Below are 18,841 nucleotides of genomic sequence, written 5' to 3'. Positions count from 1 at the left end.
AAACTTCTGAATAATGTACGTTATCTACTACAAGTAGTTTGTTTGAATGTAATAATTATGTTGTTTGTTGTTTGTGGAATCATTTATTGAAAAATGAATCTGAATATTTCGATCTGTTACGATTATAAACTGAAGCAATATAAAAATGAGCCCCGTGAACTGAGTTTTAAACTGAAGCATATCTGCTCATAGTCCGGTAATTACCTGCTAACGGAAACTCTGCTACACAACTATTATTATTATTGAAATATGACCGGTAAGTTTCAAATTAGTCCGGTAAAATAAATTCTGCCCGAGAAAAAATCCTAGTGTGTGTGTGTGTGTGTGTGTGTGTGTGTGTGTGTGTGTGTGTGTGTGTGTGTGTGTGTGTGTGTGTGTGTGTGTGTGTCCGGTGTTGTGTACGTGTACGTGCATCGTCTGAGAGTGCTTCAACCTGCTCACCTCTACCCCCCCCCCACACACACACACACACACACACACACACACCTCCCAGTCACATCTGCTCTGCTCTGGGGAATGGTTGTGTTTTCAGATTAAGCCCCCCCCCCCCTGTTGCAATATTGTCTGTAAAGTGAAGGACACGACGGAGAGCAATTCTGCAGCCGCAGCTGCTAATAGGCCCAGACACACATCCATCTGACACCGAGCTGACAGAATTACTGTCCGTCTGAATGAAACTATATATCTGTCGCAGAGGAGACGCTCCAATCTTGTTGCACACATCTGAACTGGTTCAGTGGGGGGGTGTACAGTGATAAAGGAAGGGGTTAAGGAAGCAAGAGGTCTTGGTGACCTCCTGTGCTTCCTCTCCAAGAGGAGCTGGACACTCAGCTGCAGCCAGAAATCCCTCTGAACCCCTGAGAACACAGAGGAGATTTATGTCTGTCCATGTCAGAGCGTGGAACTAGGTTAGGCTGAGGTCTTAGGTTGTATACCTGTCAAGTGTCATGTTCTACTCGGGAAGCCACATTTGATCTCACAGCCATGAAGCCAACATCTGTGAGATTGTTACCGGAAATCAAACGCTGTTGTTTTCATCCCTTTCTTGCCATTGCTTATGTTGATGACTATGTTGACAGGAATAGCTTTAGGAAAGTGTTGACCTTTAAAAAATGCACGGCCCACCTTGAATAATAAATTCTTAGTCAAAATAAATGTATATATTTGTGTAGACTAATTCATGTGGTCATTTTGTTTTATAGACCTTTGTTTCCTTACAAAGAAGAGTTAATGTGATTTAACATGACTGAGAAACCTTTAAACCTTATCACATGTTTACATGTGTGAAGTTAAGAATATGAAAAATAGAGCTTCTTATATAATAATGAAAAGACTTCCCTCACTACACTACTTGATGACACTTTTGTATTGTGCTTACGGTGGGAGAGTATAATATAGACATTGACCGCTAACGTGTCTCTTTCTTAGGACCTCCATTAGCACTAGCACGACCACATGCTATTCTCCCGGCACATTAAGGGTGTTGTGTTGCTCCTGTTGCTGACAGTCACAATCCACTAGCTTCAACAGCTAAAGACAGCCGGCTGACTTCAGTGGTTTGGACACGTGCCTACAAATGATTACATATTATGAGACAGTTATAAACTTCGCTAAATGTTCCTTTAGCATATTCCAACTTATTACATTCTTTACCATGACTATATTTTCTCTGGACTTGACTGCTCCTGGTCTAGTACTCCATGTTAAGACCATTGTGGTTTCATATCAGCTGCTTAAATAATACAATGTAAGAATGACACTGGGAAGGATTCAATAAGCACACAGGTAAAACAAACTTTATATCTAAAAAGATGATCATTCATTTTCAAGTTCCTTCAATTTTAAATAGTGTATGTTTATTTACAATCAATAACATAACATTTCAAACCTGCTATGACACATGACTTTGAGATGAGGTGTATACTGCCTTTAGTAGCTGAACATGTATGATGGTGTGTGTGCACTTCCTCAGGTGAATAGAAGGTCAAACACAAGGCACGACAAAGCCCACCTCTGGGGAGCTGCACAAATCAATGGCTTCAATTCTGCTCACAATTTAGCAACAATGTATCTGTGCGTGGCGAGAGCGGAGCAGAGGAGAAGACATTTCAGCGTTATCGCCTGCATGGAATGTAATTATCCAGCCCGGGGAAACAGCTTTGTGAGCGCTTTCCTCTGCCAAATATGCAGCTTAGCTTCACTGTCCATGTGTGCTGTCCACTGCACACGGACTGACTGTCTGTCCGCAGAAAGACACGCATGTGAACCAAACGAGGCTGCACGTTGTTATGTCAGACAAACCGTACACTACAAAAAAGAAACAGGCCATATGTGTCTGTGTATCTTTCGCAGCAAATTCTACAATAGTCTGTGTTTTCCTATAACTATATTAAAATAAAATATAAAATAAATAAATATCACTTTATTCTGTAATATGGTGTTCCTACTTGGGAAGAAATATCAACCTACATTTGATATATTAAATGTACACTTTGGTATGTACATCAGAACTAAATCAGCTATTTGAAATGTGTACTGTAAATTGATGTGCAAATGTATGTCGATGATGCGGTCATCTTTGAACATGGGACAAACACTGAAAGGATCTCATCCTGTCTCTCCAATGCTTCGGACAAGGTTCACCACCGGCTGAACAACGTTTGCTGACAGTTAAATGCAAAAAAACAGTATGCATGATGTTCAGTAAACGACCAGTCAGAATCAAAGGATCCACCGTGTTTTTAAACGGAGCAGAAATAGAACTAGTCATAAGTTCGAGTCATATTGGACTCGAACTTGACTTTTAACAAACACATTAAAAAAGTATCAAATACCATTAAATTCAACTTGCAAAATGTTAAACAAATCAGAGCCTTCTTAGCTGTCGCTGCTGCAGAGTCACAGCTCCACGGTGTGATTCTGTCCACACTGAACACTGTTTCACAAACTGCTCGTGTGCTTGAGCCACAACAGAAACCCAGAGAACAGCTGTACGAGAGAGCTATCGGGTGTTTGACAGAAAGCCACATTCATGCCGCCACTGGGCCGTCCTTGGGAAACACCATGTCTTGAGTTTTGACCATTTTAAGTCTTTTAAAAGTATGTGTTTTCTTTATAAATGTTTACATGGACTGTGAGGGTTATGTTAAGGCATGGCACTCAAAGCAAGGGAATGGTGATGGTCCTAGTTTCACATGACTGTCCTTGCCATCATTCAAAGAACAGTGTCGTCAACAGAAAAGAACAACGTCAGTGTCCGTGTTCATATGACACCCAGAGACGTTGCAGTAGACTCAGTGTGCGATGGGAGGATAACATGGAGCAGCCGACGCATGCCTTCAGCTGTGGGTTCAGATACGTGTGGCCCACATGCATGAGGCTGAATGTGTTAAGGGCGTGCAATCAAACATACAAGGTTCAACTTAATATAATTGCTTTCAGCTGACCTAATACAGTTATGTGAAATCTGCTAGATAATAATAATAATAATAATAATAATAATACATGAATATACTTTCAGTGTGTCCAGTGTGTGTGAGACTCAGGTGTGTGTGGTCATACTGCAGCACAAACAGGTCAGACAGCGTGAGGCTCTGAAATGCGTGAAATAGTGATTATAGCTATTTCTAAAACGTTTCTCAAATGAAAGATAAATGCATGGCAGCATGACAGCAGTCTGCACAGGGAGTGGAGAGACACCTTGTTGTCGGAGAAGTTACAACCACAATGTGCTCTTTGTTTGGGAGACGAGGGAGGTTACAGTGACAGCAAATGCTTCAGCTGCTCGTTCTCAGGACCTCAGAACTCAGTCATCACCTTCGTTCATTTGGTATGTGGACACTGAGAGCAGGTCAGTGTCACATGTGTTGCAAATCCAGATTATGATAAGACTATCCTGTATTATATAGGAACACAAAATGCCACGATGCACCGATGTTTCCAGTCTTGTTTAGTCTTGATTTGCTTTGTAATTGGGGGTGTTTACCCACCATGACGAGGTGCCATCACGTAGCGCCACTGAGCACACCATGTACACATCCAGCTGGACAAAGACGCTGGCTCTGCGGCTGCTGTTTGGATCAAGCACAGCATCCACACAGAACACCGAGCGGCACGCATTTCAAGCATTGACAAGTGAGCACGCTCAGATTCTCAACATGCCAGCGAAGCGTAAGGCTGCGGCGGGCCCAGGGACCCCCAGCGCGTGTGTGCGAAGCAGGAAGGGAACACTGAGCACACTGAACAACGGAACCGTTGACTTTCATGAAATGTATTTTGACAACAGATTTCACATAACTGTATTAGGTTAGTGGAACTAAATAATATTACGTTTAAATAAATGGGAAATGTGTTGACATAATAGATTTAATTATAGACAACGTTTCATTTCCCCCCCCGAACAATACATACATACGCATACATATGCTTAAATATGTGTTTTGGTATGGACGTGAGTTATGAAGTGCTCAGAAGCCAGAGAGGAGTCTCTCACCTCACAGGGCAGGACCAACCCAGCTCAAGTCATCTGTTGATTCTGTCTGCCGTGTCGACAGATGTTTGCTCGTCAGCACATTATCTGATGACTCACAGAATGAGGTCATATTGTCTCCATTGTTGTGAAACCGGCTGATCTGATTTGTCATATAATAATTATAACCCCACCCCTGCACCCCCAGCCAGCACCTACACAACGGTATCGATCCCCCAGCGCGGGACATCCATCTGGCTGAGTGACGGAGTCATGAGAAGTGTGTGTGTGTGTGTGTGTGTGTGTGTGTGTGTGTGTGTGTGTGTGTGTGTGTGTGTGTGTGTGTGTGTGTGTGTGTGTGTGTGTGTGTGTGTGTGTGTGTGTGTGTGTGTGTGTGTGTGTGTGTGTGTGTGTGTGTGTGTGTGTGTGTGTGTGTGTGTGTGTGTGTGTGTGTGTGTGTGTGTGTGTGTGTGTGTGTGTGTGTGTGTGTGTGTGTGTGTGTGTGTGTGTGAGGACAGCGACTGTGGGGACTGAGGGAACACAGGCCCCTCGGCACTGTGACTGTGAGCAGCTCATTACATCCAGGCCACGCTGCACCTCCTGTTGCAGAACGATCACAGTGTGCACGATGCAGTCTTGGAAGATCATGAAGCTTCATTTCTCTTCTTCTTCTTCTTCTCTTAGTGCAGCTACATCTGCTTGCGAGACACTAAACATGCACACTGTGTGTCGGCAGTGGCCGAGGAGGAAGGGTGGATGGTCCATTGTTCAGCCATCAGCGTGGCAGCACTGCCATTCCAGTGGCTGGGATGCTACAAAGGTGCTACATAAATGCAACTCAATACATATCTACCAATGGTCGGTTGTGATTGGTAGTTTGATTCCATATCATGTCTTTCCAGTGGAGAGGCAACACCCACACAGTCAGGTGTTTTCCTTTGTTTAATCAAGTCAGCATTGGATGAAGCATCGGTCTGCATCGTTCAAACAACGAGCTCCGTGTCAGTGACAGCTGGGGGGGCTCAAGCAGTACCAGCTCCTTCACTGGGTGGAAGTAGCAATACAAGGCAAAGTCCTCTTTCAAAATTGTAAGTAAAAGTAAAAAGTGTTAGCACTTCAAAATACTTCCATAGTGAAACTCATAATGCAAAATAGTCATTTTTAACACCTTTTTATTATTTTATAAACATAATTGGTGCATGTGTGTGTTGATCAGTTGCATGTTGCACGTGGGCACAGCTGAGATGATTTGCCTTCATTGATTGGCTAACGGGGTCCAGCCTCTGGTGATGTGACCCATCGTGTGGGCTTCTATTCTCTAGCAACAGCCTCAGTCTAGTAACTATACGTGTACTGGAATCAGAAGTACAACTTGGTCTACAAAGTGTGGAGGCATAGAGCGAAAACACTTTGAATGAACTGTGAATGACCGTCAGAAAGAAAGTTGTTTTAAATGCATTAGTTAAGAGTTTGACTATCTTGGCAATGTCGGTGAATTTCATATATTTATACAACTTGAGGTGATCTCTGAGCGGGGGACCGACTACGTAAAGGCCGACTGCACTGTGTGCTTCTGTCCAGCCTGTTGCTTCTGGCTGTCCACGCTCACAGCTGCTCCAGAGCTGCGTCAGAGGCCCAGCTTCGTTCTGACAGCTCTGGGTTCCTCTCTCTGGTCCACCTTCCCGTGTGGCTCCTGAAGCAAGTGCACAGGCTTATGATCCGTGTGATGCGATCCCTAATCAGAGCAAAGAGGTCTTTGAGCGCAGACAGGCTCACGAGGAATCACACTGTCATCCTGCTGATCCTTCACTCCCAAACCAGTCGATGTATTCAAACATGGCACACATGTTGTTATTGTGATGAGGCCATGGTGTCTGAGGTGAGCCGGAGGAAGAGTGGTGCAGAGAAAGGGAGAGGGAAGAACAAAAGGAACCAACACATGGACATGTGGCGTCAGTGCAGAGCCAGCGCTTCATCACGTGGTCCTTGGAGCTTCCCAAAGCACTGCATGTGAAGCAGTGAACTCCATCTCTTATGGCCGCTCACATCACTGTGTGAGTTAGTTGAAAGCATCATTTCAAGTTGAACCTAATCTTTTTTATTTAAACTTGATATTATTGCTTTGATCGTACCTAATGTGAAATCTGTTGACATGATACATTTAATAAAAGTAAATGTTTCAATTGTGTTCAGTGTGTGTAATATGAAACACATGGGGGAGTGCAGCTGTAGACCCTCGCCCCCAGCAGCTGTGTGTGTGTCTGTGTGACTCACCCTGAGCTCCTTGAAGAAGATGCAGCTCCGGGCCCACTCCACTATGGAGAACAGAGTCTGGTCGGCCATGCGGCACATGAGGCTGAAGGTGCTGGGCTTGTCCAGCCGGGCCCGGCCGCTCTGCTCCTGCTGCAGGTGGGTCACGATCTTGTTCTGCACCACCAGCTCGTCCGGGTCACAGCGCAGCAGCTCCAGCACCAGCGGAGGCAGGCTGGGGGGCTGAGGCGAGGCTGAGGGGTACATGTCTGGGTAGGGGTATCCTGTCAGAGACTCAGGGGAGCTGGTGTAGTCGGGACACTCGGCTTTAATCGCCCTGCCAGGGAAGGCTGTGTACTGGTACTGAGTGGTGAGGGGCAGGTGGGACTGCATGGCCATGCCCAGGGACGGGGGTCCATAGAGGTTGGCCTCGTAGTCTGTGGGGGTGATGGAGCTCGGGGTGGAGGGCAGCAGGCTCTTGGAGATGGTGGGCAGGCTATGCAGGGTGCCGGTGAAGCCGTAGTCGCTCTGCAGCGGAGAAGCCAGCGGAGGAGCGACGCTCTCCAGCTTGAAGCCGCTGGATCGTATCAAAGCTTTCTTCTGCTGCTTCAAGGCCCTGTCTCTCTTGTACATGGGGCCAAATTTATTCCTGCCCCCACGCATGCGGTCTGCGCGCACCGCTGTCACACAAAAGGTGAAGAACAGATTTACAGATGAAACACTTCTGAATGTTTCTACAGCAGAGGAAACACCTAGAATGTGACCAGAATGTCTGTGCTGTCGCTGCAGAGTAAATAAAAACATGTTGCTCATTCATACTTCCATGTATAGGGCTGAGAAGAATCTGCAGCTCTGCTCCTCCCTGTAGTCTAAATAGAGCTTTTGATTTAAAACAGGGGAGTCTCTGGGGCTTTATCAGCAAGTTAAGAATGTGTCCTTTTTTCTGCTGCGGAAGCAGGTGCTTTCCTGCACCGCTGTCTGGGAATTAATCCCATGAGTAGAGAAAATAATATGAGAGCCCACAAATCACGAAATATTTAAAAGGTTATAATTATAATGTTAAAAGAGTTTACATTATTGTAATTATTGTTGTAACTAAAATACAGTGAAGAAGACATGGAAATAAATAGAAAGCCTGTTTTTATTATTCCCCTAAATAAAAGCATTGTACTGATATAGTGACAATATTATTATTATTATTATTATTATTATTATTATTATTATTATCATTATTATTATTATTATTATTATTATCATTATTATTATTATTATTATTATTATTATTATCATTATTATTATTATTATTATTATCATTAGTAGTAGTAGTATAGTCATGGTGTATGTAATATCGGGGGGTATATTCATGTGTACCTTCTAGCCGCATCCCGACGTTGAGGCACTTCTGGAAGCGGCAGAAGGGACACCTCTTCCTCTGGGTTTTGTCGATTTTACACTCCTGGTTCTCCGCGCATGTGTACCTCTTGTTGTTCTGCACTGTCCTCTTGAAGAAGCCCTGAGAGGAGCGGGGGGGAGACATTGACCAACACGTGTTCATCATTTCATAAAGCCAACACGTCACGGCTGATAATATACGCGCCATAAAGGCATGGTGTGTAAAAGCAATGCCCATTATTTAGCTAATAGTGATCTTGCATTTTTCTAATTCACATTCATATTTTAAGTAACATTTAAAACAAAGATACATTATTTTTAATTCCACTATATATAGAGATGAAGTGTAAACAGTTCGCTGTGATCATGTGTATATGGCCCATGATGAAAGCGATGATGTTATCATTCACCTCAATGTTTCTGTTACCTTGCAGCTCTCGCAGGTGAGCAGGCCGTAGTGGTACCCGGACACTTTGTCTCCACATACAGGACACAGCTCCTCCAGGTCATCATCATATGTGTACTCCATAACCTTCAAAGTGACACCTAAACACACACACACACACACACACACACACACACACCAAATGCAACGCGCCACAATGAGTGATACATTCTAATACAGCATGCAGGATTTTATGTCGGTAGGAAAATGTCGAAAATGAATAAATGCTATTCCAAATGTGAATTATGGGATGGTATTTCATCTGATCGTGTTTCAAGGGTGTGTTGTTTAATTACACAAAAACGAATAATGCGCCGTCCCTTTTCGTCTTCCTCTCCGAAACTTGGTTTTATTTCTTAGTGATTTGTTTCATTTAGGCTTCCGTGTTGTTGCTGTCGTACTTTGACATGTAATGCAAATTATTCTGACAAAAATATACGAAACCAATAAGAACATAAAAATATATTTTTAAATAAACTTAAACTGATATCTTTTTTTCAAAATTCCCTAGAACTTAAACGCAAAATACAATGTATTTATTTATGTGCCTATTTGATCGAAATTATAATATTTAGACTTCAATAAAAAAAATCTGAAATGCAATATAGCCTACTGTATGTTTGTAGGTTTTGTTATAATAATTGTTTTGTTTTTGTAATAAGGCCTAATTACAATCCTGAATATAAACCAATAAGTCAATACGTTACTCAAAACCTAGGCTACCAATATATTAATTAAACTAAAAACGAATAGGCTACATATTGATGTAGGAAGTGTTCCCACATTATTTAATCATAATCAGTCTGTTTAAGTTTGCGCATTCATCGTAAATACACTACGATATTGTAAACTATTAACATATATAAATATATGAATAATAAATATATAAAGACCTACGGAATGATGAAGCATAGCATTTGCCATAGTCCATGAACTGAAACAAGTGTTAAATAAATAGATGTATATATCCACTAATAACCACCAATAGGACAATAATAAATGCAGACTATTACTTCTTCGGCAGAACTGCTCCATGCAAGCATTTTCTTTCGGTTGGATTTATTCTCCAGAGTAGGATCAGATATGGCCAAAGTGTAACTGAGGATTTGAACCTGCACGGATTCTCTGTTGAAGTTGTAGCTGCCACATGAGGGAACAGTGTAACACATGAATCCCTCACTCAGTATTTGAGCCGACACGGTGATAAATATGATTTTAATATAATGATAAAGCAGCTGGACGGCGCGTGCACTGCCTCAGTGCGCGGTGTGAATTATTATATAAAAAAGTATTGTTTTAAATATTTGACTGCTGCCAACTGCACAGGACAGTGACATACAGATGTGAATTGACCTGAATAAACGGGAGGAGGTGAGTGAAAAGCGGCAGCTGAGAGGCCGTTTTGCGCCCGGTCATGCAGTCCAAGGGGCACGCGCGTTTGGAGCGGTATCGCGCGGTACCAGGAACAGCCCGGACTTAAACTCTTGAAAGAGTATTATTATTGATTTATTTAGTTTTAACTAGCATCCTTAAAGCAATATCCTATTTATTAAATTTCAAGTTCAATTAATGCGACTAGGCTACTAGTCATTATTGTCTTTTGTTTATGTGATTGCTTTTGTATCAGTAACATTTTACCTTTGTGTTGTACTTTTTTAATTATTTGTGTTATTTTAAACAGCTGTTCTCACTTGATTGTTTTGTTCAGCTTTAGCATTTTTTTTAATGGGGCGGAACGTGGCTATTTAAAACGGCTGTCATTTCGTTTTAAGACAGTTCTTCCTAAAAAATAAGCAGCCATTTATAGAAGTCGTGATGCCCCTAAGTTTTTACTATATTTGTTCAGGCCACATTTAGCCCCGGATTTAAACACTTACCTAAATATATTGGATTTCAATTGGTTAATTGACTGTCAAAAACAAATACAATATGTATCTATAGTATTTGAACGCTGTGAGTGCAGATCAGTAGACAGCCTTACCGTGAGCCTTGTCTCCCAACATGAGAGCAGACAGCAGCCGGGCAGGGAGGATCTGATCTGAGACCTGCTGGAGGAGTGCAGCCTGCTCCTGAGACCGATGAACACACAGATAGTCCGGATGGTCAGAGTGTGTGCTGCTGGAGCCAGAAGGGCCGCTGTTAGGCAGAGTGTGTGAGGAGAACCATGAAGATCTCACAGTGAACTCCTTCCGTCCACTCGCTCTTTACTGCGCTTCTCTTATCGCTAAAGTTACACTGCCGCGACGCCATTGGTGGACGTGGAGTCACGTGACGGATGCTCGCTGTAGATGGAGGAGACGCAGAGGATTCTCTATGATTAGAGAGAGATTCTAAAATGTTCCTGAATGTGTACACGCCTCTGAAACTCAGCCTAACTCTGTCAATATTAGCTTCACTGGAGGTGAATACTCCGGACCGGACACAGTGTCAAGTTCTGCCATGATGCATAATATGCAGCTTTATTAATGATACTAATAATATAAATAATAATATAAATACTTGTACTACTAGGCTACTAGTTCTACAACTACAAATACGGATGCTACTTATAATGATAACAATAATAAAAACAACAACAATAATAATAATGATAAAAAGAACAACAACAATAATAATAATAATAATATTAACAATAATAATAATAATAATAATAATAACACTAATAATAATAGTAATAGTAACGCCAATAATCATCATAAATCTTGTATAAATCTTCCAGAGACCCACCCATTCATTGTTGTCCTCTGTGGTTTGGTCCATTACTTTGAGGTTATACGGGTTATACATGCCACAGCATTAAGTCCAATTGTACTCCACAGAGGACATCCTGGGCTTTTCAGACATATGACATATGCGGGAGTGTGTCTTTGAAAAAGATAATTTCATTGTATTTCAAAATGGCGTCCATCAACACAAGCACTATTTGTAGAAAGATAAATGGTAAGTTTGTAATTTTGTAATTACCAGTGTTGTGAGTTCAATATCTTTAATTCATTATAGTAAGGGAACATCTTAGGAGTTAGTGTAGTGAGTTTCAGAGCAGTGTAATAATTATTTGACCTACAACTAAATGTTTTATGAATGTCCTCTGTGGAGGACACAGGGATGTGCTTACTATTTTTTCCTCTATTTTACACGACACAAATGGCACTAACCGAGGCAGAGAGAAATGTGAACAGAATCATTGAGGGAAACTCAGACATAGACCTGTGAGATGATGAGGATCCACAGGCAGTGATTGAGGAAGAGGATGAGGTTGACTACTCAGAGGAGGAGGCATTGACTGAGGAAGAGCAGGAGACAGTTACAAAAGGCCCGTTGTCCACTATGGGCCAAAACACGTAGGTTTCTGTAGGGTTCATGGCAGACGGATGCAGTGGGAAAACACACAACAAGTGTCAGATGTAGGCTATATCTGCATTTAAAAAAAGGATGGAGTAAATGAGGGCTCAGTATTTGTTGTTGTGCTCTAATGTTGTCTAAATGTACTTGTATGTTAATGGTGTTTGTATACTATGCTTCGCATAACTAACACCTGAGGCCTGTAGGCTACTACGAAGCAGGATTTTTCGCTTAGCGGGCTAACTTCGGGGGAAATCCGGCTTTCCGGTCCTACGACGCGGGTTCTCTTTTTAGCAGGCTAGATCTCCATGGTAACTTATGCTTAGCGGCTAACCTGCCCCGGAGCAGGCTAGGTTGCAGGCTAAGAGATCAACTCAGTGAAAGCACCGCCTGCTAACCAATCAGAGCTCAGTGTGCGGAGTTTAAAGCGATCAAGTCATATTACAGGAGAAAGGAAATACAGAAAAGCTGCCGTTGCAGGAAAGACGGCCGGCAAAAATCACAGACTGTGTGAAACGTGAACATTAATAGAATATCACCTCCATCTTCAGAGCAATCTGACTATTATTAGCGTTAAGAAAGCTTACTTAAATATCTGCCACAACATAAGTACACTGAGTGCAGACGTCGATGTGTCACATTATCATTCATATCATCATATCACTTCATAACGTGTCATATATCTCCTTATCTGAGTCAGCTGAGCCGTATCTGGCCGTGCAACACTCACAGTGTCACATACTGTATGCAGAAGTATTATTTAAGCAGCACATTACGTTGAGGAAACACTCGAGTCAAATGTAATTAAAGTCAGATCGTGTTTTTAGACGGGGCAGTGATATCATAAACCTGTTAATGTACGCATTCAAAACACTTGTTCTTTTTACCAGCTGTATTCACCTTGCAGGTGCAGCTGTGTGGCTTTGATCCTGGATCAAGTGTTTAAGTCATGGATGTTTAAAGTTTAACTTCTTCATATGTCTAATATTATAGTTGACTTTTTCATTCAGGAAGTATGACGGCTTTGATCCGGATCAAGTGTTTAAAGGTGGGGTAGGTCATTTTGGAGAAACCAGCTGGAGTGCGCTCGAATTTGAAAATACACAACCGGAAAAAATCTTGCCACTTCCTCACAGAGCCCCTCCTCCAACACACACGAACGCGCACATGACCAATGAGGGCACGAGATAAGTTTGTGCACAGATGGAAGGCTGACAGGCAGGTAGGCCATCCAGTTACTTTAGCCGTCTCAGATGATTGGTCGTGCTTTTTACAGCACTATGGCTTCCACAGATGACATTTTTTATGGATTTTTTTGTCACAGCACTTCAGATATTCATTGCTATCGGGATGTTAAGAGCATTCCATGGAATATAACAAAAAGTGTATCTCGAGCCGGTTTCTCAAATGTACCTACCCCACCTTTAAGTCATGGATGTTTAAAGTTTTAACTTCTTCATACGTCTAATATTATAGTGGACTTTTCATTCAGGAAGTATGACGCTGCGCTGTCAGCAGATGGTGGCGCTAGGGGGTGGCTACTTGGGCTCAAGCCCCGGATGTTTTCTGAAAAGCCCCGGATATTTCACTTTTTTTTTTTTTTAAACGTCTCGGGAGTAATGTGCAGTACCGGAGTCCACCAGAGAGGCAGCCACTGTGGGACATTAGCCTGTGTACTGCGTAGCCTGCCCTAAAGAAGAAGTGATCCTTCCAAGTGCCTGACGAGTTTTAAGCTAATAGCCTCTACAGTTATGGATATTAGAAGTTATTTCATCGAAGCAGGCGCCAACAAGCTGCAGGCAGCAAGCAGTATCAGCAGCAGACAACAATGTCATCACCAGCAGTGAAGAAATGGATGATGTTTCAGGTTTGTTAATCTAATGGTGATATCTGCACTCTGGCTGACTGAGTAAGAAGTGAAAAAGAGTGATGTAACGTTAATGTTATAGCTAGTAAACATGGAGTAACCACACTAAGTATACCCTTATATGTTAGTATGTATACAGAACATGACTACAAATTATCCTAAAATGTAACGTTACCCTTCAGACCTCAGTCTACTTTTAAGACACTAAACTAATAACGTATTACAATTTTTATTTTGGTTACGCACGTGGAATTATATCCAGCTCTCGTTTCAGTACACATAAACAATGGAACTGACAGGCAACCCTCTGAATCATACTCCGATTGGCTGTGACTGCATCCACTCAGAGTGTCCGATTCAGAAACGTGACTCTTACACTCTTTACGTCACAAACAAAGATGGTGGATGAGAATAGATCTATAAAAACGATAAGCAATGCGCCAGAATCAAGGTGAGACTATCCGCATCCTTTAAACTCTACGCACATTCGTTTCACCTTAATAAGTAAACGACTATTTTGAGGGAGTTAAGGCATTAGTTTGCTTCATTAAAGGGTGTTAATGAGTGTTCTCCAGTGCCCTTTGGTCCGCTTTAAGGTGTTTATTTAGGTAGGGTTAATTGTTGCTCTCATATGTGCACCAGATTGATGCTTTCAACATCAATATTTAAAAAAATAAATCTTCCCGGGGGAGCATGCCCCCGGACCCCCCGAGAGGAGGCGACGACCCCCCTAAGGATGTCGGTCCACCCCCCACTTATAAAAAATAGCACTGTACCTCTGCAATTGTATTTAATATGAATATGCAAAGTAACCTCATCTCTCAGATAAATACAGTGGAGTTGAGTATAAAAGGAATATTTTTTAAATGGCAGTGGAGACGAAGTACAAAGTAAATGCCACAATAAATTTGAACAGTACTTGTTATTGTACTTAGCCACAGTCCGATCACTGGAAATCATTGAGACAGATATATGTTCTGCTCATAAGGAATATTTATAATGGCTATGGAAACAATAGGCTGTACATTTCTATATTTATCTGCTAGTTGATTGCACACATCAGTCCCAGCATACATGTATCAGCAGAATGAAAAGACATTGGCATTAATATTCATTGACTTTGACAGGACATTCTGCCTTGGTAAGCGCTAGGAAAGTCAAAGTGTCTATTGTTAGCTGAGACCAGGAAGCAGTGGGCTGCTGACCGTCATTGTGTGGAAACACAACCCAGCTGAGGGTCCCACACCCCTGCACAAGAGCGGGATTATTGGATAGATAACATAATAATGTAACCTTAAAACCGTCTTAAACACATCTTACTTAATGAAACCCTTAAACTTTCAGAACTAACCTGTGAAGTATTACATTCACACAGAGGTTACAGCCTGTGATCATATTGTGAGCAGATTGAGGAGTGCTGTGGGAACGGCTCAGCAGGTCCACAGAGGGAAGGTGAAGTGAAGGAAGTTCATTCATCACATCTGACCTTAACTATCAAATCTTTATTGGGGGAATCAAAGTATTATGATATGTCCTGTAATGTTGCTGAACGTTGCTTTAGCTCATTTTTCGGTTCTTTGAACTACAGACTTAAATTGTCTTTGCTCCACGATCAATATGAGTCCTTCTGAACATTCATTTCATTCCATTTTGTGATGAAACGTTTTTTCAGGTTATATCAATAATGTTTCTACCTATGCAATACAAAAAAGTGCCCTGAAAGTACTGATTGATTGATTTGAAATAAAGTTGGTGATCATTTGATGAACTTTCCATAAGAGATATATGCACCATAATATCATCTTAAAAATAGCTTGACAAGAAGCTCAGGATGTATAAAGCCATGTAGTCAAAGACGTTGTAGGGTGAGACGGACCCTGCAGTGTTTTCTGCCAGCAGTTAGTTGTGTCCGTAAAGAAGCAATAGGAAGGAAAAAAGCAAATATAAAGTAAATAAGGTGCATATCTTTGGAATAACGACAATGCTGAAAAACCAATCGTGGATCAGCTTACTAGTACTAAGTACCATCTTCTCTTATCTTATGGGCCTGTTGTGTTGCAAATAAGTGACGTGCGTACTGCGTACTGTATATCAACAATGGGGCTTTCTATTTTCTCTAAACATCTAAACAAATGACATCAGAAATATTTGTAATTATCCCTATAATCACATTGACCTTCTAAATGTTTTAAAACGGAATATGTAGAATGTATCTCATTTGTTCACCTTGTTTGTATCTCATGGTATATGTTCAGTTAGTGACATTTGGCATCATGACCAATAATCATGTTTCCAATCAGTCGAGCCCACATTTAATAATGTTTTCCATTGATGGAATCAGTGTTAATAAATGAAGAATGTATTTAATTATCCTGTCACACATTGAACCCTCTGCAAAAAATGCCCTCTCCATCAGATTGTTTAGTCAGCAGAATGTGCATACAGCGAGGTTCTGTCAATCAGTCTGTTTGACCTCTGACCCCCCAGAGTCACTGCCAGGTCCTCGATTAGCCTCTATTGGCTCATTGGACTATCAGGGAGCGCAGCCCAGAAAACAAGCCCGGCTGCCTGGATGGGGAGGCCGCTGCTGAGCGGGGCCCTCTGTCACCGGGCAGAGAATGATGGTCTATCTGCTGTTTGTCTCTGGCACCATTTTGTTTTCCAAGTGTGCTGTGGCTACAGGTCAGCGGAGCCCCAGCATCAGACACGCTCTGTCTCTGTCGCCCAGATCTATTTGTAAAATAAATAAAGGGGAAGGGCTTAGGCCTGGGTCGTGTTTTGACTTCATCATTTATATTTTGTTCATTTTCTACCCCCACACCACAACCATGTTCTGCTGGAGTGTTTGTGGATAAAAGAAGATCATGCTTCAATCACGGGGTGTTTAGTGAGGACTAGAATAAAGGACTGTACAACGGGGGCTGTCTGGCTGCTTAACATTTTAAAACATGGACACAAACCTCTTTCTATACTTTAGGTAGCTTGATCAACAGCACACAAAATGTTTGCATACATGGATGTCACTTCGTGGCGTGCTTACAACTGCCTGTTCTGCTGTGTAACCTTCTGTAGTGTTCGGGACCACTTTACTACTTTGATCAATCATAAATATTGGGTTTTACATTTGATTGCCTCAAAGCCCTATGATATCCTCCACATGGCCTTTGAACATATAGCATTGCTGATCCCCACTTTCATAGCATTTTGAGTGTTTAGTCAACTTTGTGACACCGATGGTGTTCCTGGTCTAAAATGGCCACCATAGGAATGTAATGGGTAACCCTAGATTGTGTTCACCCATCAGAACACACCCAAACCAAGAACCATGTTCATTTTGGAATACATGTTCAGTGTCTTTTCACTGCAGGTATTCATGTTAACGAGTAGTTTGAGATATTGTTAAAAGAGTGTGAAATACAATTTGGTGATGATTCATGTATTTTGTGTTAAAGTAGTTAAAACAGACCATACGGAAGAAGAAGAAGGGGGGGGGGCTAACACGACAGGAGGATTAAAGGCAGTTTCATGGTCTGGCCTACGCTTAATGAATTCATCAAACAAAACCAAAGCTCATCAACCAGAGCTACTGCCAGAGGGGATTGTGAAACACCTTATAGAACAAGTGCCTATGAGCAGTCAGCCTTTTCCTATGGAGCACTGTTCCCACAGAACTAAGGAACATAGTGGAGAAAGGGTCATATCATTGTTTCACTTATTGACTGTGCTTGTTAGCTTTAATCTGTGCTTATGTGTGTGCTTTGTGTCTGTTGAATGTTAATACGTTTGTATATAAGGGCTTTTAGTTGTGCATATGAGCTAGGTGCTGTCATTGTGCTCCTGTGTTTCTGTCTGCTTACGTGCCTATATATTGTTGCACGCATTCTTCATGCCATCAGCTTGGCGGTCTGCTGGATAGTAATTGGATACATTTACATGATGGACTCAAGTGCTTATGTTAGTTAGTATGCATTTTCCCTCCATGTTCATAAATACAAATACATTAATGCAGTGTAACTTATTTGCATGTTAACAATGCACCCAATAATACAACAAGGTGTATAGAGTCTGGCCAACATATTCACTAGTTTAGTTAAATCACCAGCTAAAAGGTTGAAGAAATAACAAGTAATACAACAATAAGTATAAATGACTGAGGTAAAACAAACTTTATATCTAAAAAGATGATCATTCATTTTCAAGTTCCTTCAATTTTAAATAGTGTATGTTTATTTACAATCAATAACATAACATTTCAAACCTGCTATGACACATGACTTTGAGATGAGGTGTATACTGCCTTTAGTAGCTGAACATGTATGATGGTGTGTGTGCACTTCCTCAGGTGAATAGAAGGTCAAACACAAGGCACGACAAAGCCCACCTCTGGGGAGCTGCACAAATCAATGGCTTCAATTCTGCTCACAATTTAGCAACAATGTATCTGTGCGTGGCGAGAGCGGAGCAGAGGAGAAGACATTTCAGCGTTATCGCCTGCATGGAATGTAATTATCCAGCCCGGGGAAACAGCTTTGTGAGCGCTTTCCTCTGCCAAATATGCAGCTTAGCTTCACTGTCCATGTGTGCTGTCCACTGCACACGGACTGACTGTCTGTCCGCAGAAAGACACGCATGTGAACCAAACGAGGCTGCACGTTGTTATGTCAGACAAACCGTACACTACAAAAAAGAAACAGGCCATATGTGTCTGTGTATCTTTCGCAGCAAATTCTACAATAGTCTGTGTTTTCCTATAACTATATTAAAATAAAATATAAAATAAATAAATATCACTTTATTCTGTAATATGGTGTTCCTACTTGGGAAGAAATATCAACCTACATTTGATATATTAAATGTACACTTTGGTATGTACATCAGAACTAAATCAGCTATTTGAAATGTGTACTGTAAATTGATGTGCAAATGTATGTCGATGATGCGGTCATCTTTGAACATGGGACAAACACTGAAAGGATCTCATCCTGTCTCTCCAATGCTTCGGACAAGGTTCACCACCGGCTGAACAACGTTTGCTGACAGTTAAATGCAAAAAAACAGTATGCATGATGTTCAGTAA

The 18,841-nt window shown here is 41.7% G+C and overlaps 1 pseudogene; it reads right to left on the bottom strand.

Annotated features, from left to right (window-relative positions):
• The window catches only part of LOC117452138 (nuclear receptor subfamily 5 group A member 2-like), a 39,877-nt pseudogene that overhangs the window by 12,934 nt on the left and 8,102 nt on the right, over positions 1-18,841 (bottom strand).

The sequence above is a fragment of the Pseudochaenichthys georgianus genome, chromosome 9 (genome assembly GCF_902827115.2).
Source record: "Pseudochaenichthys georgianus chromosome 9, fPseGeo1.2, whole genome shotgun sequence".
NCBI lineage: Eukaryota > Metazoa > Chordata > Actinopteri > Perciformes > Channichthyidae > Pseudochaenichthys > Pseudochaenichthys georgianus.
The sequence above is the reverse complement of the archived record's forward strand: the minus strand, read 5'-3'. Positions and strand labels throughout refer to the sequence as shown.